This window comes from Kogia breviceps, chromosome 13 (assembly GCF_026419965.1).
Source record: "Kogia breviceps isolate mKogBre1 chromosome 13, mKogBre1 haplotype 1, whole genome shotgun sequence".
NCBI lineage: Eukaryota > Metazoa > Chordata > Mammalia > Artiodactyla > Physeteridae > Kogia > Kogia breviceps.
In genome coordinates this window covers 64,796,479-64,823,389 of record NC_081322.1, presented here as the reverse complement: position 1 = coordinate 64,823,389, position 26,911 = coordinate 64,796,479, and the positions used below count along the sequence as shown (strand labels likewise).

The window sequence follows — 26,911 nt, the reverse complement described above, 5'->3', positions numbered from 1 at the left end:
CATGCTAAAAATGATACAACAAATGCAGCACTGCCTTTAAATTAATTCAAATTTTATGAGTGACAGTAAGATAGACATACATTTGAAAACCTAGGCAGACTGGGACTTCCCTGGTGGTGTAGCGGTTAAGACTCTGCACTCCCAATGCAGGGGGCCCGGGTTCGATCCCTGGTCAGGAAAATAGATCCCACATGCATGCCACAACTAAGAGTTTGCACGCCACAACTAGGGAGCCAGCAAGCCACAACTAAAGAGCCAGCCTGCTGCAACTAAGACCTGGCTCAACCATATAAATAAATTAATAATAATAAAAGAAAACCTATGCAGAGATGAGACTGTCTTCATTCGTTCTAAAGCTAGTTCAGCTTGTGGATTTGTTCACCTGTTGTGTCATCCCTTTGGGCTTCTCCTATGGGTTTCAAGCTCACTAACTGGAACTCACTTCCTCATTAGTATTTGCTTCTCAGTGTTACCAGAGTTCATCCTGACTCTGTAGTTCTGAAGATACGATTTTCCCAGAAAATTTCTGTCTGATATCAATGTGTGTTTTGAAGCCTCTTCCCAAGTTTATTCCATTTGTCCATCGGGGGTCTAAGGCAGAGATGGCCCGTCATCATGACTTTAGATTTAGACTTCAGATTTAGAGAAATTGTGAGGAGACAGCACCAGGTGGTGGAACGGGTAAAGGGGGTGGTGGTGATACGCTGAGAGTCAGGAAACTCTTGTTACTGAGAGGATGGCATTTTGCCACCTTGGTGACCTTGGGCAAATCAATAACTACTTCGAGGTCCAGTTTTCTAATATTTAAATTTGAATTATATAGCACTTCCACCGCCCCCCCCACCTCCCCACAGGATTGTTGTGAGGAAATTATCAGGTGCCTGAAAAATAACATGATGATTCACATTATTGAATACTTACGCTGTGCTGAGCATTTTACCTGCATTATTTCATATCATCTACCCAACAACCCAATGAAGGAGGTATTATTATTATTATACCATTCACAGATGAGGAAACTGAAGCTAATGGAAATTTGATATTTTGTCTGTGCTCAGAGCTAGTGAGTGGGGAGCTTGTGCTCAAACTCAGAACGGGCTCCAAACCCCCATGTTCTTAACCAACCATTCTCCTATAGCATCAAGATAAAAAAAAACTGTATAAACAGTTAAGCATTAACTTTTTATTGCATAATGTATGCTCTGATTGCTAGTTGCCCATAAACCAAATATATATTCATCATGATTCCAGGAAACTAAATACCAGGGGAATCTACCCCCTTGATGAATCTGAGATTCAATCAGATAGATGCTGTTTATTCAAATAGCAGTTCAGTGGAAATGGGCTGCATGAATAAGACAACCAAATCCTGCTCTGGATCAACAAGGCTTCTGTTATTTTCAAGTAAGAAATGGAAAGTGATTATTAAAAATATTATTCAGCAGGACTCAAACGACCTGGCAGCTAATTTACCGAAGCTCTTAATTAAGATACTTTTTGTATGATGCCAGCCCACTTTCGAGAAAAAGAGACAAGTAACAATGAAGCATGTTGATAGAAAAGACACCTAAACAAACAAACAAAACAAATCGACGGCAACAACAACAAACTACAAAACCCGAAAGTTTCCTTTGCAGTGTTTATTCTTTCTGTAACTATTATTATAGTCTTGGAAGCAGATACTCATAAACCTAACGATGGCCTTTAGGTGTGGCAGCTAATTGCTTTGAAGAAGGAGGAAATCATGTTAAAAATACTAATGAGGCAGGAGGGCAGGACAACTGTAAGTGGGCTAACAATGCATTTTAGAAATTCTTCAACATGAAAAGTTAAACACAAACAAACCAAAGATTCCGTATCTTCAGTGTTCTATTGAATCAAAGCTTGAATGGGGTAAAACGAATGTTTTCAGTATATATTTATCATATAGAAAGTTCTTGCTCTTTCTCCCTGCTTTCAGGAGCCCCTTCTGATATTAAATTGCTTCAGTATGCTCGTGGGAAGAGAGAAATAATTCAGTAACCATGGTCCCTGGAGGAGTAGAGGCCACTGGTCCGAAGAACGGAACGAGTGGCGTCCTGCTGCACTGCTTTTACTGGCCCATGGTCTCAAGCAATCATCTGTTTACCTAAGGCCTTATATCCAAGCTAAACAATTACTTTGACTATTCATTATGCCCTTGTTTAACTGAAGCAAATTTTTTTCTGGCAAGCGGAAGGTGCAGTGGAAGCAGGGAGGAAGCGTTGACAGCTCAGAATCGTGTCCTCGCTCTGTTCTTATTGTGTGCCAAAAGGAAACAAACAGCGGGGGAATTCTTATTTTGAAAGGGCTGCTTCTCTTTTGCCCCTTCAGCCCGAAAACATAACATGTCGTCCTCGGGTATTTAAAGCTGCCAACGCAGGCAGAGAGCTGGGACAGCCAGTCGCCCTCCCAGGGGACGAGGTTCCAGGATGGACCTCTTGCCCACTTGGCCTCTCAGGCCGTCTCTGCTTAATAAAAGCTTGGGAGGGAGCAGACGTTATGTGGCCTCTTATGTAACTGGCAAAGAGGGTGGAGACGCTGACAGCGATGACAACTTACAGTGGCTGCAACATGGGCCACATGACGAGAACCAGACTTTGGCCCCAGTCATGGTGTCAAGGTCATTTCAGGGTGGGGAAAAGAAGCAGGAAAGGAACAGAGCAGTAGCTACTGTGCTCTGATCGCCTCTGAGACGAAGGAAGAAGATAACGAGAACAGCTGCAGGGGCCGCGGGATGGACATTCATAGGGCACCACAATGAACGAGGAAGATGGTCTTAGAGTCAGAAAGGTGCTATTGAGCCGCCCATTTTGGCAGGAGAGAAGACGCTCTCGTGAAAGGTATTCCTTTGAGCTTCCTTAGACATTTCTAATTCATGTCACTGCCACAAACTTGCAAAATGAAGGCAGAGAGAAGCCAGGTCCCCAAACCTCACACTGGAACTTTCAACAGGCTTCACTGCCTCAGAGCTGGCAGCTGTGAATATTTCAGATGACTACTCTCAATTAGCAAAGTGAATTATTTCTCCTAAGACGTTTATCTAGCCAAATAAAAAGGAGAAAGTTTGTGCACTTTAATCACTCCACAGATTTATGGGATAGGACAGGCAGCCAGTTTAGATGAGTCGGGCAGAGAGGACTATTCTGAGGACTCCGTGAGCTCACGAGACCCAAGATGGCTGATTAGACCCCAGTTTCCCACCCAGAGGTTCAATCTTCTGCTTTACTTTCTTGAGTGGGGCTGGGCCTGTCTCGTTACTCAGAACCTCTCCAGTGATCTTTGCACTAATTGTGTCTTTCTGGGCTGTCGCTGAGAGAGCTTTGTGTGTTGGAAAGAGAGCAACCAGGAGTTATTTGTCCAGAAACCATGCTTTTGGCAAAAGGAACAATATAAAGTTTTCCTTGCATGTGAAAAAAGTTCTTTTTTTCCTTCTCTTTGAAAAAACCTTGAACTTTATGTCAAAATCAGAGAAAGGGGAATTTCACCAAGTTAGAGTTAATATTCTATTGCCTATACTGTATTACCTTGCAACTTTAGAATTATTATTTTGTGACAAATGCACATTTTGGGACTTAAATGCTGCAAAAGTGAATATATAAATAGCAGTGCTTTTATTTTCTAAAGTGGGTATGGTATGTTTTAACCCAGACTAGACATTCTTTAGCTTGATGGTTTTACAGGGGGAAATGAGAAAAAGAGTTACAATCACTAGGAACACAGAAGACTAATAAAAAAAGATATTGAACAAGAAGCAGCAGGAATGCCTAAAGAGAATTCCAAGAAGCTGTAAAAGAACTTAAAAGGACACCAAGCACATGTCTTCTTGCAAAGATTGAGAATAAGGGGAATAATCTGAGGAATCATTTTAGGGAATACGTGATCTGGATCTGCCTTAAGTAATGAAAACACCAGTGTAAGCTTGCACATTATTCACTTATTTCTGGGATAATGCTTTTTACCTCCAGAATCTCACCGAAGCAAAGTTCGCTATTTTTTAATAAATGTATAATACATACACACAATGCCTGGCACATCACAGGCACTCAAAAAAACTACCAAACAACAGTAGCTATTATTATTATTTTGTTGCTGTTCTGAGATTCCTGTGCCCTCCCCCACCATAGTAGGTATTATTTAGGAGAATTTCAAAGTCAGGTACTGTTTTAAGGACTGTACATGTATGAGCTGGTTTAGTCCTCATAACCATCCGCCTGAGGTAGGTATGTGTAACATCCATGTTGTGCTGAGGAATACAGAGTTTGTAAGTCACTGAATTGGGATCAGAAACCAGGTGGCCTTGGGAGCCATTGCTCTCTAAACCACTGCTGTGCAGAGAGAGCCAATGTCTCCATTCTTTACAACAGTGACCAGTCAGATCACCCATGATGTTTTTCATGGCTTTCTTGACCTTCCCAGGCTGTGTTTTTCCTCCTTCTGCTGGGCAGGTCAGGGTTAATGAAAGTCAGTACCAAAGCTATGTCCTGAGGAAATCTTGATGCTTCATGTCAGTACTATAAGCCCAGGACCTCAGGGGTGCCACAGATCATGACACTAGAAGCCTCGAGTCTCAGATGATGCAGGTTAGACCACATGGAGTCTAGACTCCACTGGAGAGCTAGGTATCTTGTAGGGAAGCAGAACTTTGGGGTAAGTGTGTCAGCAAAGGGGCCAATTCTAGAGCAGGCTCTGAGGAGACCCTAGACTTAATTCAGTTCATTTTGATAAACTGTCATGCAAAACATTATACAATGTGTTGGAAAGTAGGAGGGGAAAGGGAAACACAAATGAACAGAAGATGTCATCTTGGCACTAAGATCATTAACAATCTAGAAGGGATTCATAGAAATGAGTAAATATGGTATAAAGCCAGAAGGAATCTAACTTTTAGTGATACTGGGATATTTGGGTTTGGATCCTTGTCTCAGAAGTGCTGTGAGGTTTTATGATTTTATATGGATAAATAACTTGGACATTTCTGGGTCTAAAATAACTTCCTAGTAATCTACAAAAATGTTTCAGTTAGTAGAACTGAAAGAGAATCATTTAATGTTCAATTAAAGAATTTAATATAATTTTACATTTAAAAGGACTTCACATTTTAGAACAATGATTGAAGGTGTGATTTAGACTCTCATACCAGGTCTTCAGTAAGCAAATTTCTGTGGGTACACAGGCAAATAATTTAAATTAGAACACTCTTTCTGAAACCACTTGTCACTAGGAAGAGCTGTCCTTTGGATTTAATGAGTATGTTAGCTTTCTGGAAAAAAACTATATACGTACAGCAGAAGAGGTGGGGGAGGAGGAGAGAGAGAAGACTACAAAGAAAATGGACACAGCGGGAGACTGAATCCTGGGGCTGAGGGAAAGGGAGGCATCAGAGATAATTTGTAGATTTTTGTCTTGCATAACTGGATGGTTGGTTGTACCAATCACAGAAAAAGGAAATTCTCAAAGAGGAGTCATTTCCTGTCCTTCATTTGATAAATGATATTTAATATAAATGATATTTATGAGACATGGTATTTTTGGCAGGCAATACAATGGTGAAGAACCTTGGGAACAGCCTTTGCCTCGTGGAGTTTACATTCTCTTGGAGGGGACAGCATGGAAGAATTATATGCATAAATGCAAAGTTGTAACTTTGGGTACTGGAACAAAAGAGAGGTCTATTGATGTTAAGAAAGTTATAATGAACTTCACTTTGCTAGGGAGGTTGTTGTGAGCCTCCCAGAGAAGGTGACATTTGATCTGAGATCTTGGGAATGAACAGGAGTTAAATTTAAGGTGAACATATGTCCCGATTTGCCCTGGAAAGTCTTGATCTAGGCCTATTGTCTATCCTGGTGTAATTAGTAATAGTGCCCCTTTCACACTTGGAAGTATTCTGATTGGATCGTACATTACATGATTACTGCAGCAATCCAGGCAGACAGGCGTGCATGTCCAAAGGTTTTATTGCGGGAGGACGGTGTGTCTGAGCTCCTGTAACAAGACCTAGTGGGTATCACGGAAAGGACAAAGCGAATGTGGTAGGGCACGATGCACAATGAGGCTGGAGAGGTGTCCGGGCTTTGCAGGACAGGCTGAGGAGTTTGACCTTATTCCAAAAGAACTAGGAAGCCATGCAATGATGTGAAGGGGGAGATGATATAATTGGATTCGCATGTTGAAAACAACAACTTTGGGTGCACAATAGAGAAGGATTGAAAGGGGCAAGAAGGACTAGTTAGGGGATCATTGTATTGATGAGAAATCAATACAGGTGAGAAAAAGTGGTGGCTTGGAGTACGGTAGTGGTCCTGGCAGAGAAGTGAATAGATTTTAGACATATTTAGTAGGTAGAATTGACATGTGGAATTGCCTGGGAGGTCTGAGGGAGAGGGAAATATCAAGGATAATTCCTACATTTCTGGCTTTTCGTAACTGGATGATTGATTATGCTAACCACAGAAAAAGGGAATTTTAAAAGGACCAGATATGGGAGAAGTTCATGTGATCAACTTTGGCTACACTGAGTTTAAGTGTTACTGTTATTTCAAAGCAAAAATGTCAAGTAGGCGGTTGGATATATGGGTCTGGACCCATAGGGAATGTCTGGGATGAATATATAAATTTATAAATCAAATAAAACTACAGGCATGTATAAATTTGCCTAGGAAATGAAGTGATAAGTGAATAGGGCCTGGCATCCAGGCTTAAGCAACTCTAACATTTAATATCTTGCTGGAGAAGGAGTCTATAAAGGAGAAAAGGCAGCCATAAAGGTAGGAAGAAATCCAGAAGCTCATTTTGTCATGGAAGAGAGTAATTCAAGAGAGAGGGGATGGCTTTCAGATAGATCTTGCTGAAAGCGTAAGTGAAATGAGGATTGAAAAAAGTCCATTGGGTTTAGCTGAGTGACAGTAGTGTGAAATAGAAGCAGAGTCCTTTGGGCATCCCATGGAGTAATTGGGAAGGTTTTATTAAGCAGCCAATATTTAGGTGATCTTAAAAGATAAGTAAAATTTTGAAATTTTACAGTGTTGGCTTGCAGTTGATCCAGCTCTGAAGATTGAAATGAAGGGAAGAGATTTTTAGGAAAAAAATCATGCTGAACTTAAGAACATTGGTAATCCTTAAGATTGATATTAATAACAAAATATAATTTGAAAATTGCACAGAGGATAAAACAGCCCTGGTCACGAAAATGCCTGCAAATTTTTGCAAAACATAGTGATACCCTGTCTAATCACTTCCTATACCTAAATATACTTCAAGAAAAAAAAAAAAAAAGTCTCCTGCAAATCAGTGCCAAGGAGAGAATTTGTTGGGAAGAAAAGGATGGGCACATTAACGAGAAGAAATATAATTAATAAGATAAAATACCAAGTCCTAATATTGTTGAATAATTTCTTGTTTTCTTGAACTTTGAATAATTTGAGAGAAGCATTTCAATGTATTGTTTGTTTTCATGTGCTTCTGAACTTCCTGATTCTGGCCGGGAACAAGGACAGACCTGCCAAAATACTGCAAGAAAAGATGTTGCTGATCACAGGCAGGAAATACTCAAAGTCCCACGAGATAGCCTGTTCTTAGGAGACTTCCACACAAAGTCTGCTGACCTCAGAAGGACCATCAGGCCACCACACTCCCTGCTGGAGCCCGCTCAGGGTTAGGAGGTGTTTGGGAGCTCTTCATTCCAGGCATCCGTGCCAACATGGCACTGGAGATTCTTTTAAACTCCAAGTGTTGTTCATTTTTTGTTTTTCAGAAGGGAAACAGATGGCAAAAACTGGACTCAGTTGGGAAATGGTTGAATCCATTGTGTTACATCCATGTTATAGGATGTTATTTTGCTATGAAAACCTGTCACTTATATTTCTATAGTAATTGCTAACATTTATTGAGCATATAGTATGTGCTAGGTAATGTTTGAAGTACTTTTCATGAATTAACTCATTTCATCCTCTCAATAGCCCCCTTAAATAAGTACTGTTGTCTATGTCATACCTGAGAGACAGAGGTGTTAAATTACTTTTCCAAGATGACATAGTCAGTGAGTGTGAAGGCAGATTTGCAACCAGGATGACTGGCTCCACAGCCTGTGTTTTCAACTAATATGGTACAATATGTCTATTCAACTATGTCTTGATCTGAAGTGAGAGCCAGGGTATATTGTTAGGGAGGGTGGGTATCATGTAGTATTGAAAAACCATCACAAAGAAGAAACCAATAATATGGGAAACTATTTACTACTCTATGAACTTGGTAACTATTAACCATTCTGGGTTTCATTCAATCTTCTGTTTTGTTAAATAGGGATAATAATATCTGCCCTGTATACCTCATAGAAGGTTGGAATCAAATCATGTGGATCAAAGTGCTTTGTCAATCGTCTTGTAATAAAGTTTATTATTAAGAATATTCTTATTGATATTGCTATATAAAAGTTAAACATACATAATATACTACACATTATATAAATTCTATATTGAATTCTATTTTATGTCTTGTATAAATAATATTATTGATATTGCTATATAAATCTAGGTCATTGTTAAAATAGATTCAAACAGAGTAACATTACTGTTTGATATATAATTAAATGTGAATTAAGGGTGCTGTAGTCAAATGTGCTTGTGAAATGTAGAGGTTTAATAAAATTAAACTTTTAAAAGTTGCAATATTATGGGCTAAATTGTGCCCTCCATTCATATATTGAACCTGTAACCCCCTTAGTACCTCAGAATGTGACTATATTTTGCGATCGGGCCTTTAAAGAGGTGATTAAGTTAAAATGAGGCCGTTATTATGGGTCCTAACCCAATCTGACCTGTGTTTTTATAAAAAGAGGACATGAGACGCACAAGGAGACACCAGTTTTGTGTGAACCCAGAGAAAAGGCCATGTGGGGACATAGCGAGAAGGTGGCCATCCGAAAGCCAAGGACAGAGGCTTCAGAAGAAACCAGACATGTTGATACCTTGATCTTGGCCTAACATCTAGAACTGTGAGAAAACAAATTTCTGATATTTAAGACACTCAGTCTATGGTATTTTGTTAGGTAGAGAGGCTGCTTCTACTATCAAAGAAGACTCGTCGGAATTCGGGGGTTCAATGTCCCCAGCTTCATCAGGGTCTTCTCATATGTCTCCATTCCAATTATCAGGGTCCCATTCCTTCCCACTCTAGGCCCTCACTTTAATAGTAGACACCCTCCAATGTTGGGAATTCAATTTGTTTTGTAATTCAGCCATTAGCCGGATGAGATTCTGGGCTTGGCTTTCAGGAATCTCAGCTTTGCAGCTACAGGAAATGAGTCTCTTTCAAGGCAGACATAGAAGCTTTCAGGGTCATTTATACAGCACTTGAGCTGGAAATTTGAATCCCTGAAGTCATTCTTTTCTTTTCCCACTTTGTCCAACAACATTAGGAGTAACCAGCCAATCTCATTATTCTTGTTAGTTTGACAAAAAAATTGAAGGGATTATATACATGGGTACCCAGAAACTTGCCTCTTATACATGTTTGGTTAGGAGAATCTATTGTTGATATTTTGCATATCTATTGCCACATCACACTATGAACTCATCAGTGTTCCCTTTACTAATGAGAATAGAGTAATTAGCATCCTTAAATCTAATCATATTAGACAGCCAATCCCAGACAGCCCAGACCAATGCAGAAAACCCATCCTTAAGATTCTATTCCTCTCGAACCTCTCTTGTTACCAAAATCTGTATTAGTCAGGGTTTTGTTTCTCTGAAGAACCCTGACTAATACGTGTGAGATTTTTTGGATCCTTCCAATTATTGAGCTTCACTGTGAATATCCAAGAAGGTGAGATCATACAGAATTTCCCAAACACCTCTGTCCACAAAACATGTTTTTCAAGTATCTTCTAAGATGACTATTTTGAGGAAAATAATTGGGTATATACTGTTCTACATGGAGCCTGTGTGTGCGTGTGTGCCTGTGTGTGTGTAATACTTAGGTCAAAATCTCAGCACTGGAAGGAGCTTAGAGGTCCCCTAGTGCCCTTCTCTGGTACCATCACTCTTTGCATTCTTGTCCTGCATGACTAAGTCTACACATCTGGTTCTAATTGCTTTTTTGGGGATACAGACCAACTGGATATTTATTCATTTATTCCTCAAATATGTTTTGAGTGCCTACTATGTGCCAGGCCCTGTTCTAGACTCTGAGAATATGGCAGTGAACAGAACAGACGGAACATACCTGCTCAGGTTCCAGTGGAGGCAAGACAGATAATAGACAAAAGGAACAAATAAATTGCTGATGGACCTGATGTAAGTGCTCTGGGGTGAATAAAGCAGGGAAGGGGTGAGGGAGTTCTGCGTGGGCTGGGTGGGACTGAGGTTTAAATAGAGGAGGGTGTGCTGCTCGGAGGTGCCTTGGAGCAAAGACCCGAATGAAATGAGAGAGGAGCCATGGGGCCATCTGGGAGGAGCATTTCAGGCTCAGGGAAGAGCAAGCACAAGCCTGATATGTTCTAGAAATAGCAAGGAGGCCAGCATGCTGGAGCAGAGAGAGTGTTGGGGGGAGATAAGGGCAGAGAGATGACAAGAGGGGAGGAGGGGTGGGCAAGGAGGAGTCAGAAATATCAATAGCTTAGAGACTCAGAGAGAAACAAGGGACACAAGAAGATTTTGAATAGAGAGTGACATGATCTGACTACTGTTTTTAAAGGATGGCTCTGGCAGCTCTGTTGCTGATCTCGTGTGGCTTCGGCCTGCAGTGGCTTGAAGCAGGATTTCGGTTCCCGACCAGAGGCCAGACATTGAGGTCAGGCCGTAGCAGTGAGAGCGCTGAGTCTTAGCCACTAGACTGTGATGGCCAGTGGCCAGTGACAAGGCCCTGGGCCGTCAGCTTTGTAGAAATGAATTTCCACAAAGAGACGGAAAGAGTGAAACAAGTAAAGTGTTTATTAGGAGGGAGAAAAGGGTATGTGTGGACAGACACACGGGCGGACTCAGAGAAGGAGTCACTTGTGGTAGTTTGAATCACTTATATGGGCATTTCTTCCGGTTTCCTTTGGCCAGTCATCTTGCTTTGCCTGGTTCTGAGTCCGTATTTGGTTTATCTCAGTCTCCTCCCATGTGGGTGTGTGCATCTCTTAGCCAAGATGGATTTTAGCGAAGAGGGCTTCGGGTAGGTTGACATCACTCCCTTTTTGACCTCCAAGGAGCCTTTCTGCACGTGTATAGTCAGGAAGGTCTCCTCGAGCTCGAGAATGAGAAATATGTGGTCTCTATCTGTTACCTGGGCAGGGCTCAGCTCTTCTCCCGCTCCTGCTACTTTGGAATATCTGTCCACAGGGGACAAACTCCAGCTGCCCAGCCAGGGGCCCATCTATCTCCCGCCTCATTGGGAATAGATTTTTGGGGAGTTTATACATTTAGTAAATTCCCAAACAAATGTGGTATCTTTTCCTATAACCCAGGTGCTGTCTTGTGTCCTAGTTGTATAACAAGTCCAGTCAGCCACCAAGGCCTGTTACTGTGTGCTGCTCCCCACCCCCCAGAGGTGGTCTTATCACTTAGCAAAGTAGGCGCTCTATTAAAGCCTGTGTATGCAGGGCCCTCTCTAGGAAAGGGGGCTAAGGCCCAATAAACATTCTTCTGGCATCATGGAGGAGGCAGAAAATCGGTCAAGTCACATGGTCATGTGGCTACTTCATTCATACAACTTCCCATCAAATTTATAAGTATGTAGGATACAAATCCATCTATTTTAGGGAGAGGTGTATTTTAGAATATTTTATTATCTGTAAAATTAATTAAACTGGTCCTAGCAGAATACATACTTGGAAGAAAGACCTTGCAGCGTATTGACTTGGAATAAGAACTATTTAAGAAGCAGATGAAATATAAAACTCAAGAAACATTGGCTCCTATAGGAACTGTCCCTGCAACCTGCCCTTCTGTGCCTGGACTTTGCTTACGATAGGGTTGATTGGAATATACATTAATTTGCCCACTCAGGACTCTTGCTCCCTTGCTTGTTTACACAGCCACCATAATTACCCTTGGCGACTAAGCTGAAGTGGAGGTACTTTACAAACAGAGATTATTTGATTTTTTTTTAACCAAATAATATTCAGACAACTTTTGCCTTTTTTTTCTAGTTTTCTGACACTTTCCCACTCTCCATAATTCCACCAGGATTATTGACAGGAGTTTAGCAAATGCATCTGCGAATAGTTGGGATTATAATTCACTAGACCGAGAAACTTGAATTTTTGCAAAATGGCCCTTGTTTTTGTCTATTGTGTTTGTTTTTTTACTTTCTTGGGCTTCCATTCCAACCCTCTACACTGACCCTGTTTAAAACAAAGCTATACCTTTTCTACTTTGAATTCATTCTTTTGGACAAAAAGAAAGAAAAAAAAAAGAAGGGTGGTGAACTTTGCCCTTTCTCAGTCTGCTGCTGCTCTTAACATTTTGCTGCTTTCCCGGGCCATAGGCTGGTTCTTTTCCATCCTTGTTCTTTAAAGAGCATTTAAAAAAATCCTTTAAAAAATCCTTTCTCGGGCTTCCCTGGTGGCGCAGTGGTTGAGAATCCGCCTGCCGATGCAGGAGACACGGGTTCGTGCCCTGGTCCGGGAAGATCCCACATGCCGCGGAGCAACTAAGCCCGTGAGCCATGGCCGCTAGGCCTGCGCGTCCGGAGCCTGTGCTCCGCAACGGGAGAGGCCACAACAGTGAGAGGCCCGCATACCGCAAAAAAAAAAAAAAAAAAAAAAAAAAAAAAAAAAAAAAAAAAATCCTTTCTCGGGCTTCCCTGGTGGCGCAGTGGTTGAGAGTCCGCCTGCCGATGCAGGGGACACGGGTTCGTGCCCCGGTCCGGGAAGATCCCACATGCCGCAGATCATCTGGGCCCATGAGCCATGGCCGCTGAGCCTGCGTGTCCGGAGCCTGTGCTCCGCAATGGGAGAGGCCACAACAGTGAGAGGCCTGCGTACCACAAAAAAAAAAAAAAAAAAAAAAAAAAAAAAAATCCTTTCTCATTGGTTTGCATCATGCATTTGTGTTTGTCTTTGGTTACATGAATCTTCCTCTGTCTTTTGTGCATGTTATTAATAGTTTAAAAAATATTTGAACTCATCAGAGAACTTTTTATACACCTTCATTGACTTCTACAGGTAAACCTCTCTATTCTTGCTTACTGAGATACCTTGTGATCTCGATATAATGTGATTTCTATGTTTCTTACCTACAAACCCAGAAGTCCGAGAATACATCTTAGCTATCACTGGGAAAATTATGTCTGAATTAAATGAATAAATACACATTCTAATAAGTTTGTATTTTAGATTTTTCTGTCCTTATCAAGCCTTACAGCCTTTTAGAATCTATTTTGATGGCAATATACATTTCCCTTTATGAAATTAAAGTCTAACAATGTCCCAAATTCCTTTCACTACATCATTTTCCTCTTGTGATAATTAAACCCAGAGAAACAGTTCTTCATGTCCAAACCCAATTATGTGATTTTAATCTGTTTGAATTTGAGAACTGGAACTGAAAAACTGATCCAAATATATGAAATCATTCTTTTGGAGATGATAAATAAATAAACAGTAATATTTGTTTTCAATCAATGTTCACTGACTACCAATTATAAATCTATTGTACTCATGTATTATTATATTAGGAATTACTTTGTGAGCAATATAATATAATGTTTCCCTCAAGTGATATTGGTGGACAAGTCTTTTAGTAGTATTAATTGCTTAGTTTTTCATATCTGATATGCTGCTGCTTATGGCTTTACTCTTAGTATAATTGTAACTGATGGATGGATTTTGGCACAGTATATAATTTCTTCTGCACTAAGTAAAACCTGGTGCTCTGTATTGCTTCTCACTTTAGACACTCAAGATTCTACCATCTGTATTTCTCCAGGACTTCCCTGCCTTTTCACTTCATATCATATATAGAAAATAACATTTGATTCCCACTGAGTTAAATGTATCTGGTTGCTCAAGTTGAGAGCCTGTAGAACTGGGATCTTGGCTGCCCCAGGCTTGCCTGGCTACCCCAAGGACTGAGGGTGATCAACATCTCAGCACACTGGAAACCCATTCACAGCACATTGGTTGGGGAACACTGATCTGTACAATTAAGATGAAGCTACCTGGATACAGCCCTCAGAATAGCTTATCATATGTTTGACTTTTTAGCATATATACTTCTTGAGGTCAACAGACTTCACAGAATCATAGGATCTAGTCTTCAGAGAACGTTACTATTCATCAGCAGGGGTTGGGCAGGGTGGGGTGAAGGTCATGGAAAATTGGAGTAGAAGGAGTAGACTGTCATTTAAAGCAAATGTTTTATTTCTCTGAAATGACATGGCAGTGACCTGGAAAAAGATAAGCTCTTGCCTACCTTCAACTCTCTAGTCATATGATTCAGCAGGATACTTAAAATTTTTTTTCCCATTATACTTTCAAACTGGTCAGAATTTTCCCTCTGCATCCCAGATGGGAGTGAAAAAGAAATTAGACTAACATTCTACTCTGTTTCACAACCATCTAAGATCAGTTGTTTTCAATCACATCTTCTGATTTAATTGGTCTGGGGTGAGTCTGGGCATAGGTATTTTTACAAAGTTTCCCCAGTGACTCCAATGGGAAGACATGGGTAGGAACTACTGATGAGTATCCCATTTTGAAACTGAGCGCATATGTGAAAGGACACATCCCAAAGCACAATCATGCAGCAAAATAGAGATGAGACATGAGGCAAAAGCAAATAGTACAGGAAGCAAATATTTATACTAAGCATCATCTTTGGGCATTTCTGAGTTGTGTCTCGTGGGATTTGGGCACCTTAGCTGGGGAAGTGCATTATCACTGCTCTGGTGAGCTAGCAGAGGTTTTGTGGAACAAATCAACTTAAAGAACATTTTGAAAGAAAAAGGTAGTGAAAATTTGGGGTATGAATTCACAGACTAGGAAAAAGAAAGCCCAGAGCAGCAAATGGAGAAATAGATGGAGAAGTGGTTTGCTTAGTGAAAGAGAATTTGCAGGGGGGGGCGGGTAGTAGAGAAATGGGAGATAAAGACTCTTGGCCTTCCAACGAGGAGCTTAGTCACTGAGCAATAACTAGGGTGCTCCACAGGTGGCCTGGTTCAGATTTAGAAGGGTAACTGGCACATTTTTTCTTGGATTGGGCAATCAGAGCTGAGGAAGGACTTTGTCAACAATAATCTGTACTCACACTCAAAGAAAAACTACAACAAAAATAATACAGAGTACTACCGTGGAAAATGTTTACTGACAAGATTAAGAATGCAATAAGGTACAGGTATATTTCATATTATATAGTATAAGGAAGTTACAATTCACATTCTGAAGAAAAATACAGGTAACGATCCGAAGCCTAACTTTATTATACAGCATCTGTGAGGCCATCTCATACTCTATAATCCCTCCAACGAGAAGCACAAATTCTCCAAATTCCTAAACAAAGAACTTTAGCAACGACTTATCACCAGCTTTACTGAGGATTTACTTTTGGATCTTTTCTAGAATTTTCAGCGTCGCTTCTTTCTCTAAACCTTAATGCTCCACACGTGTTCGGGCTTTCTCATAGCTAAGTGAATGGCCCCATGCTACCCTGTCAATGGAAGGATACTATTACCGAGGGTACAAAATGAACAGTCATTTCTGGGTTTTCAAGGTTAACGCTGATAGAGCACTCTTTGGGTTACTTAAAAAAATCTCATTTGGTGTCTTGCAGTTATCTCAGAGGGCCTACACAATCACTAGCAATCACTGTGTGTATCACTAAGACAGACAGTTCAGAAAGATGGACAGTTCCAGGGGGATTATATGCCTGTGACTGGGCAGAATATTCGTAACTCCAAATAGCTAAAAGTGCCTTCTGAGCACTAGAAATGGAAAATAAGGAAGAGAGAAAAAGACACACACAAAGAAGGAAATGTTTAGAATGTTAAGTCTCCGAGGGTGAGAGTTCTGCCTAAATGTGACAAATACATGTCATACATTAAAAATGTTCAATAAATATTTTGTTATTTTATTTTATTCAAATGCATTTTTTTTTCCCACTTGGGAATATGCCCTATATAAAGATGCATAAAATGTTCACTTTGGCAAACTCATTTCCATTCATTTCTTGTTTTTCGGCATTCGGAAAATCTACAACGGTGTCAATATAACATTCTGATTATGTTTTTCAAATTCCCCATTCATTTACTTGGCTTTATACAAAAATAATATTCAAAAGATGGCCCCAAAGAAAATATGCTGGGTACCAGGGTCATCAAGTGAACAACTGCATCTTTCTCTGAGAAGCGAGCCGGGGAAATGGACCAAATTGCAGGAGGTAGAAGCCCGTGTTTGTAGTCTTCTCTTTTCTCCATTTTTAATAGCATGGGACCATTTATTTATTGACTGCTTGAAATAAAGTCAAATAGAAGAACTTTGTAAATCCTGCAGTCTCTGGTAAGACCTACCTGGTGCCAATCTTTTTTGTTATTTATGAGAGGGCCTCAGGGAGCTTGAATGTCTACTCCTTTCATCCAAGAGTTTGTGTTGTTGTCAGCTAAAGTGCTTTTGTCTGGAAAAGATGCTGGACGATAATTCACAGGCTCACAATTCTCCTAGGACTGACTTGGGACCCCGTCAAGCCTTACACTTAAGTGGGTTCTCTGAAGAGTATTTCACTGTTTCTAAGCGAGCAAGAATATTTCACAGCTTCCTCTGTTTTGTTCCCTGTGGGTAGGTGGGAATAGAGGGCAGGCTGTGGGGTCAGGGTCCTGACAGGGAAGACTCCATCCCTGGAGTTCTTATGGCTCCTTTCATTTACTTGGCTTTTCTTTCTCCAATTTTTAAATGACCTTAGATTTTCAAATAATGGCTTTGTTAAGATATAATTTACATACCACACAATTCACCCATTTAAAGCGTGCAGTTCAGTAGTTTTTAGTACATTCACAGATATGTGCAACCACCATGACAGTCAACTTTAGAACATTTTCATCACCTCAAAGAGAAGCTCCGTACCCTTCCGTTATCACCCCCGTAGTCCTCCATCCCCACCCTCCTTGGCCTCGAGCAGCCACTCATCTACTTCTGTCTCCACAGATTTCCCTGTTCTGGACATTTCATATAAATGGAATCATATAATATGTGGTCTTTTGTTCACTTGGCTTTTAATCCCATTTAGTCTTATGACATTTGTAGTCATGTTGTCTTGCATTAGTGTGCTTTGAAAACTTTTAGTGTGTCCCTGCCTTTTCGCCTCACGTAGCTTATGGTCTCCCTGAGTGAGGGACACCCGGCAGCGACAGCACGCCTTCAATCAGTGTTTGTGAATTTTTGAACCAGCTTCTCTTGTTTCCTCTCCTAATACGAAGAGAAGTTCTCTGCAGTCTCTCTCTAAAGAAAGTCATCCTGCTTCACTCCCGCACTATGAAGCAGTCTCTTCTCCCTCCAGCACGATGAGACTTCATAACACCTACAGTACATGTATGTATAGTATGTGTGACAACATGCTAAAAACCCAGGTCTTCATCCCCTGTCCTAAGCTTTCACTACACCTATCTCCGTCTGCTCCTATCTCTATTCTGTCTGATTTTCCGGAATGTTCCTTAGCAGCCTACCTGCTTGGTTTGGAGCTATCCTGGTAAAAGAAATCAGAATAACATAGAACTTCAAGTTGTGTGGATACTGCTATGCTGGCAGTAGGATGGATTACTCCACAGGAGAGCTACTGATGGTCCACTCTTCCTTATGTGATTTAGAGAAAAGACGTCCTCCCACCGGGATTGACTTGTTGAAACCATGGAAAGTGTAATCGTTTTACTTATTTATTTATTTGATTTTCTGAGAAAGTTCTAAGAGCAAAAGATTTACCAATTTCAGTTGTAGAACAAAACTCCGCTTGCTTCACATCCACACTGCAGTACAATCTAAACAGGCCTATGAGAAAATTGCCCTCAAACTAGGAATATGCGTATGTATATATTTCTCAAAGGGACATACGTACGTATGAGCATTCTTTTCTACCGCCCTTTTGGAGAAGACTATGCTATTTAATTAGGAAGCTTTGCATGCCTTAGACATATTGGAAAGGAGGGACATGAAGTTATTACTTTCTAATTGTTTGTCTAAGTTAATGCTTTTGGATCTCAAAGAACTGCTTACGTACGGCCAGAGTGAAAGTTAACTAGGCCTCATTTTTACAGAATTGACTTAAATTCCAAGTCTGAATAAAATTTGGGGAAAATATCTCTTGCTCTTCCTACTTTGTGGTAAACACATTTAAAGGAAAATGTACTTTGTCCTCTCTGCTTGGAGCTAAAAAAGAAGTTTCTTAGGGAAATTTCAAAGTACTGCTTTTTGTTAGCCAAAATGTCTGGTTCCCAGCTAGCGAGCTTGAGAAAATGGACTGACCCATATGGGCTGGTGCATTAGTCACCCTTTGAAGTTCACTTGTATTTGTTTATATCTGCACCCTTCATCAAGCATAGATGCCAGCCAGGCTATAATCAATATTTAAACGGTAAAAGTATTTGTTATAACAATGTAAAATGAAAGAGAAAGATATTTCCCTCTTCAGTATCCTCTCTTTCTCATTCCAACCTGTGGAGGGAGAATGGGTGATTAAAGAAAGGAAAGGACATAAGGAACTGCTATAATTTTGACACATAGAAACGATAGGGCCCCTTTCTAGCTGGCATGGGAAGGCGCTCTTTCCCCCAGAACTTGGCCCAGGCTTCCTGCAGCTTGGATGGTGAGTGGCACATTCGCGTGCCAATGGGAATAACAGCTGGCTTCTCAATATTCTCCTAAAGCAGCTGCCGCATCCACCTTGGCGCTGGTTGCACACAGCTTTAGCTGCTGACGTTCTCAAGCTGTTGCTAAGCGTCTCTAATAACAGTACTTTCCATTGTACGATTTTTCTTCTGAGTAAAATACATGCATCTTCAACCCTTAGTCAAAGGGGGTGCAATGAAAAATAACCCTAGGGTGAAAGGCACGCTCAGAGTCAGGTCAGTGTCAAGCTTTCTGTAAATTATTGTGGTCGGGAAAAGAGAAATTGGATTTCTCTATTTACTAATATTGTGATATGTGCCTTTTGGAAAAGTTTCAGTTTGAGGCTAAAGTGGAATAAAAGAAGAGGGAAGGAGGAAAGCAGAAGTGTATGGGAATATTAAAAAGTCATTAAGAAATGAACTAGAATACTGAAAGTGTAAGTTGCATGTAGACAGGGAAAGGAATACTAGCATAGGAGGAGATGCAAGACAGGTCCAGACTATGCAGAGTGGTGCCGAGTACTACAATATTCTCCAAGTGCAGGAGTTATAGCTCCAGTTACCCAGATATACAATCCAAACAGAGAAAATACAATAATTGGAAAAGGTCTCTTCTGACACAAACACATCTTGATGGGGCCTATTAGGAAGTGCTGCAAAAGAACTGTCTGTTGGACAATTATTAAAAATACCCATGTAAGAAAGCAAGCAATCACAGCCTAGCAAGGGATTGTAAAACTTGGCCGATAAAGCAACACCATAAAGGTATTTGGGGCAAACATTTTGTGGATAATACTCCAAAAAACTTACAAAGGTCAGAGTTTAATAATCACCTGCAGGTGACATGAATTCTAAAATACTGCTGAGTCCACAGTGTGGTCTCTGCAGCTCAGTCAGACTCTGTCATCTCTGCCCAGTGAGGTAGAGTACAGTGAAACCAGGGATTAAAGTGGGCAAAGACACTCAGTAAATACAACACCTAACATTCACTTCCCAGTATTACATGGGGAGCTGTTCTGGGAAAAGGGTGAGAGCTTCATAAATTCATTTTACTTTTCAATATTGACTTTTCTTTCCACCACTTTGCCTCAATTCTTTGCCTTTAGCCCTGCATCCCCTGGATAACCAGCATCCTTCTGATGAAAGTCAAGATTTCCAAATCTGCCTGGGGATGTTAACTGAGTCCAGCAGCCCAAAGTCAGCCAGGCAGGGAGCTGTTTCTCCGAACACCCAGCCTCCCCGTGCATTACAGAAACAAGACCAACCGGGCTACCAGCTTAGAAGTTTTCGTCTTTGCTTTTCACAAATCCCCATAAATTTCAAAACAGACTAGTACCAGGACAGCACTTTTGGCATAAGAATGCAAAGTCAAGACACAAAAAAGAATTTCCTGACTTATTCACTATGTGTAGTTTCTATGAAAAGAAAAATTCTTTTTTTTTTTTTTTTTTCTCCTGCTTCTGAGAAGTGAATGATGCGGCAGGAAAGAGTGGTAGAATTTTTCTTTTCCTGTTTCAGAGTAGGGAAGCGAAGTCAGACTGTGACATAAAAGGCTGACCAAAAAAAAAAAATGTCCTATATCTTTGGTGCATCAGTTACCACTTTAAGACCCTATGAAACGTGTCTCAATGCAGTAGTGCACTTTTGAAAAGACTTATCATCAGGCTTAACTGGGGTGGGAAAAATGCTGGAACGATCATCTCCAGGATGTGCCCTGCCCATTCCACCTGGCTTTCCTGCAAGTGCCAGAACTAAGCCATAGTGACCAGCCATCAGCTGGCCTGGAGCTGACACCCAGAAGGTAAAGGAGGGTGGAGAGAAAGGGAGGTGGTGATGGGTGTTTTGGAGAGAAAAAGAGGGCATGGAGAACTTGTGGAGTGTTTTTTCCACTCCTTGAAATGAAATGAAATTAGTGTCTCCTTGCCCCCATATTATCTGGAACCAGTATTATTCCTAGGCTTTGATGTACTAAAGCACAACAATCTCCCTAAAGGGAGAACATAAGCACTTGTACATTTTAGATGCCCTGGCCTACAAAAAGATTCCCTAATCCAGTTGAAATACAATAGATTTCACAGTTATCAGGCAGTGTCTGGCAATTGCTTTTTACACCTAATACTTATACAACACTTTATACTTAAAAAAATGTTTCACAACCACCTTTATTAGCTAAGCCATAATTAACCATTCTGACAGAGACACTGTTGTTTATCTTAAATCTCAGAAACATGAAATTGCCCCCAACTATAAGGTAATTAATCACTGAGGCAATAGTGTTGATCTTTCAGGCTGTGAAATTTCTCTTCCTTGTTCTTTCCTTCCCTTCTTGGAGATCTTATGTCTAGAGTTCAAGCTGAAAGTACATTTCTGGTACAGTTCTCTTGATATTTCATATGTAAGTGGATTTCAATCCATATTAAGTAATTTCCCATGGTATCAACTGATTTGAGATAGCATAGATCTGGCCAGTAAAAGCTTCTGTGTCAGGAAAACCACTCAACTTCATTGAGGTTCACCTAACTTTTAATGAACTGGGATATTTGGGTTTGACCCCCTTTCTCAGAAGGTTGTGAGGCTTCATGACTTTATATGAATAAATAACTTGAAAATTTACAGATCGAAGTGACTTCCTAGAGACTCTATAAAATGTCCCAGTTAGTACTATTGAAAGAGGAATATTTTAATGTTTAATTTTTAAGTCAAACAAAATTGTACATAGAAAAGTCCTTCACATTAAGAACTATGATTGAAGGTGTGATTCACATTCTCACACCAGGTTTCCAGGAAGCAAGTTTTTATGAGCACAGGCAAACAATTTAAATTCACAAACTCTATTTTCAGAAACCGTTTGATATTTGGGAGATATGTCTCCTGCGTCTGATGAGTTTATGGCTGTCTGAAAACAAAAACCAGATAGAGCAGGGGAGCTGAGGAAGGGAGAGAAAGACAGAGGAAGAGGGCAAGAAGGGAGAAAGGAGGAGGAGGTGAAGGACATGAGGAGGCTGCAAAGAAAATGGTTAGTGAAGGAGAGCCAATCATAATCCAGCTGTTCCAAGCCAACCAAAGCATCTGGTTTCTTTAATTTAGTACACTTCATAGTAAAAGGCCGGCTTGTTTACACTGTATATTTTGAGTTATTTAAACACTCTCTTCCAAACCATGGGTTTGCAACTTCAGGGGAGGCTTTTCAAATGTGGCTGGAAAGTATCCCCACATCAATATCACATGGCATGAATGATATGGAAAAAAAGAGAAAAGCTATAGACATTTTAATAGTCGTTAGCATGCCATTTCAGACTATTTTATTATGATTTTCTGAGAGGACTGAAAATGTCCCTAAGTCAGCCTATACCATGCAAATGAAGCCCTGTTCTCTATACAGGTGGGCACATATGCAAGTGGGCACGTGCATGCCCTCAGATGTATGGGGGTATCTACCCATAGACTACCCTATCCTGTGTTCCAGAAATACTACTTACATTTTAACCAAAACACGAACCGAAAATACACAAAGGTATCAAATCCAAGAAGAACTTATTTGGAACCTTCTGGAACCTTCTGGAAGGACTGTTTAGGGTTCAGTCCTCAATCCTCTGATTGTTTCTTCACAGACCCTCTCTCAGTGAACTCCTCATTGACAGGGCTTCAGTTTTTCACGTCTAAGTAGGGGTGTCCCTGCAGGATCCTCCAAGCCACTGTTCTTACCCAAACTCTAGTCCTAGATTTCCAACCATTTCAAAACACTTCTACTTCATTGCCCCACTATCACCAAGATGTCCAAGACAGAACTCAGCATTGTACCTACACCAATCCTTCCTCGATCTTTATATTTATGTAACTGATGACATCCTTCTCCTGGTCAAAAGAGCTGGAAACCTGAGAGTTCATTTCAACTACCTTGTCTCATCCCATATAACCCCACTGTCAAAAGAAGCCAAGCCTTTTACCATTTTCTTTATAATATTCTTTAAATTTGTCCTTTCTTTCCACTCCCATTGCTCTCTTTTCACTTGATACCCAAATTACTCAATAATTTCCTGCTTGATTTTCCTGTATGTGAGACTGAAAGATATATACCTGAAAGGCAAAGACCAGAAAAACTTCTGAATATCATGAGTAAACAGAAGGAGCTTAACTCTGCCTAGAAGCAATCCACAATTCGAAACCACTCACAAGAAAACAAATTCATAGTGAGGCATTTGGCAAGCCATTACATTCACAATGATACCGTGAGACAGGTTTTCACCCATTTATCTTTTTTGTGGTCCAGGCCAACTGCATGACTGGACCTGAGCTGATCACTGCAGCCCTTCCAGTGTCTGGTAATATTTGGCAAACCTTGCCACTTTCTCAGGTTTACTGATCTTTGACTTTTAAACTCAAGTAGGATAGAAGTTCAGACAGAGGAACGTTTGCTCCCATTTCTAAAGTCTCTCCTCCTGGGACTGTTTGATCTCATCAAGAGCCTTAACTGCAGCAACTTACAGACAAATAGCAACAGCAATGCCCAAGGGGGAATACAGCTGATAAATAGGAGGCGAGAGCTGGGTGGTGAGGGGATGGCCATAAACACTTAAGGCCTCAGTGTAACAACTTTGTGGCCTATGTAATTCCCACTGACGTCAATTCCATGTTATGGATAGTTTAGGACCACAGGAAGAAAACCTTACATTGCTTCACGGATCAGAGTTACTCTCACTCAAAGCTCAGAGTGTGGTCCTTAGACCAGCAATATTGGTAGCAACTATAAAATTGCTAGGAATGCACATTCATGGACCCTACACAGACTGACCTCCTGAATCATAATCTCTGGGATTAAGGCCCAGGAAATTAGTTTAACAAGCTCTCCACCTGATTCTAATTCATGCTATAGTTTGAGAACCACTGTGCCAATGTATGATGATAATAACTAGATATTAGCAAACAATCAAATAACTACGCAAATAAAAATGAGATAAAGAACGATTTCAATAAAGGGTCTATTTTCTCTTGTACTTACAATTCTTAGCACAGAATAAATTTCAGTAAACATTGTTGACTAAATGACTGAAAGAGTCTTGTATAGGTTGATGCCAAAATTAAAAATATTGCACATAGCAAATGATGTCTTAGATTTCTTTGTTTTGAGAGTCACTGAAGTCTAGAAAACAGAACACTAATCTGAGAGGCAAGGCTTTCAAGGATAATGAGAATCAGTTGTGATGTGCAGAGAACATCCAAAATGTGCTCTTCTTCTGTGTCTTGCCTTAAGAATGTTTCATGTATTTCATATTTCAGATGCCAGTGTACATGTTCTGATAATAGCCACCCCTCCCTCAAAGCAACTCTTAAAAGACTAGTTTATTTTATAATCACTCAGTTATCCTTGAAACTATTCTAGTTCCCTTCCATTTGTCCAACTGGTTATCAGATCCTGAAAATTTTACCTCCTAACATTGAAATCATATCACTGGGCACTTTCTAGACCGTCAGTACTCCCTTAATTTAAGTATTAATTTCTCGTTTGAGGCACTGTAGTCACAATCAGTATGGTGTCTCTCTCTCTCTCTCTTCTCATGTGGGTCCCCTTTTAGTCCAATCCCTACAAACACACCACATAAATCTCTCTGAAATTATGAGTCTCTTGTGTCATTGCCATGTTTAAAAACCTTCAACGGCTTTATATCACTTTCAGAATGAAATACAGGGTCTCTCATCATCTGACCCTGTCTGACCTCCAGCCTTATTGGTTTACTGTACCAACCTCACCATGTTATCTGCCCTTCTGCAAACATTGTGCCATTCTCCTTTTTCACTGTGCTGATATAGTCCTTCCTACCTTCACTGTTTGGCTAATTCTTAGCTATCCTTTAAGACTCAGTTCAAGCATCCCCTCCTGGAGGAAGCTTTCTTAGACCCCCTCCTCCTCCCTCATTTTTCAGTGGGTGCCTCTCCTCTGTGCAGTATTCCCTCTTAGCATTCATCACATCTTACTTCTCTTTTCCCTTAGAGCTTCTTAAGGATAGGAGCCATTTCTTATTAATGTTTGTAAAAATGACACTTGGCTCTCTCCCTGGTGCATAGCAACTGCTCAATAAATGTTTATTAAGCAAAGGAATGAAAAAATTAATAAGTAAAGACAAGAGCCCTTCCAAAGACTGCTCCTTAGGATACAGAGATGAGAAAGACCTCCATGTCATGTGGGTATCACTGAACACAAATGGCTCATAAGCAGAGATAAGACAGTTTCATATCAAATGAGAAATGACTCCAAGTCTTCCTACAGACCTCAAACTGGGCCATTTTGGGAACCTATAGAAATTGAAAATCACTTTTCGTGTTACTATTTTCTTCTCATATTTCCATACTCCTATTAGGACTGGGGGAAGACATGTTGAAATGAAATCCCAAAGGCCATTTGGAGGAAGTTAAAATTTAAGCGGAAGGAGGAAGGATGAGAAACCTTCTGTGAGAATGTTCGTTCTCACTGCCAAACTTTTAGTCTCCAGAGATTTAAGAAGGGAGGTTGTGTGAGACTGGAGAGCTTGTAACTTTAGGTGCCTATTCAAACTGAACATAAATTTTGAAAATCTGAAAGTTTATCTTCTCATATTATTGGAACAAGCCTGTGTATTATGTTCCCTAGAGACACAGGGACCAAGAAGGGGGAGGGGTTATTTGCTCAGCCTGAGAACATGATACTGAACACATGTTTTTTTTTCCCCTCCTATTCTTTTTCTCATCATTATAGCATAAAATCTAGAGGAACTTCAGGTGGATGGTTGGTTTGGATCCAGTTCCCAGACCCCGCTGCTCATTAATTGTCCTTGTTTTATTTATATTCTGAATTTGGAGTGATTTTCCCACGTTGAAGTAGGATGGGACCCAATCTACCAGAGAGCACCTACCCTCAAACTCTCACACTCATTCTGAGTGAACAAGAGCCACGATATCTCAATCAATGGAGCAGAGTGTTATGAAGAGCATTATTCTGGTCATGAGAACATTTGGAAGTTAGGATCTTTGAGAAATCACTGGAAATGGTGGGAAAGACTTCCTCTTTATCCAAATGGCTGGTTGCTGAGTTGTGACTTCTGGCTTCTACAGTGGGATTTAACCCTGCATTATGTTGGCAAGAGTCAAAAGTCAGAGCTTTTGGAAAATTCATGTGTTTCAATAAAACCTCAGCCCTTAAGTGGTCTGTGTCTGAAAAACATCTGGTTCCAACACAGTACTGTCCAATAGAATGTTCTGCAATGATGAAACTATTCAGTCTTGTCCAATAGTGTAGCCATATGTGGCTATTGAGCCCTCAAAGTGTGCTTAGTGTAACTCAGAAACTGAATTCTAAACTTTATTGAATTTTCATTAATTTAAATTTAAGTAGTCACACATGGCTAGTGACTACTGTATTGGAAAATGTAGTTTCAAGATATGGTATTAATGTGTAAAACAGATACACTGAGCATGCAAAAGGATGGTTTTTAAAAAGGAGAACACATCTTCTTTATCCATTCATCTGTCGATGGACAAGATATGGTACATATATACAATGGAATATTACTCAGCCATTAAAAAGAATGAAATAATGCCATTTGCAGGAACATGGATGGACCTGGAGATTATCATATTGAGTGAAATAAGCAGACAGAGAAAGACAAATATCGTATGATATTGTTGATATGTGAAAACTAAAAAAATGTTACAAATGAACTTATTTACAAAACAGAAAGAGACTCACAGACTTAGAGAATGAACTTATGGTTACCAGCGGGGAAGGGTGTGGGGGAGGGATAGATTGGGAGTTTGGGATTGACATGAATACACTGCTATATTTAAAACAGATAACCAACAAGGACCTACCGTAAAAAATGTAAAAAAATAAAATGTGCAGGAGACTGAGGGAAGTACCCTCACCCCAGAAAAAAAAATTTTTTTAAATAAAAAGGAGAAAAAAGCCAGGGTACTATCACACCTGATGGAAGGTTATCTACCCATTAAGAGTACAGAAGTCTCCCAGTTAGACAACAGTATGAAGAGCATGGCCCCATTTGTATAAAATTGCATGTGTGTTCATATAGAGATGTCTGGAAAATTAACAAAATAGGTTTTCCTGGGT

The 26,911-nt window shown here is 40.3% G+C and overlaps 1 protein-coding gene across 5 annotated transcripts in view; it reads right to left on the bottom strand.

Annotated features, from left to right (window-relative positions):
• PDE7B (phosphodiesterase 7B) overlaps nt 1-26,911 on the bottom strand; it is a 348,122-nt gene that overhangs the window by 92,077 nt on the left and 229,134 nt on the right. The gene's annotated exons all lie outside the window — the stretch shown is intronic.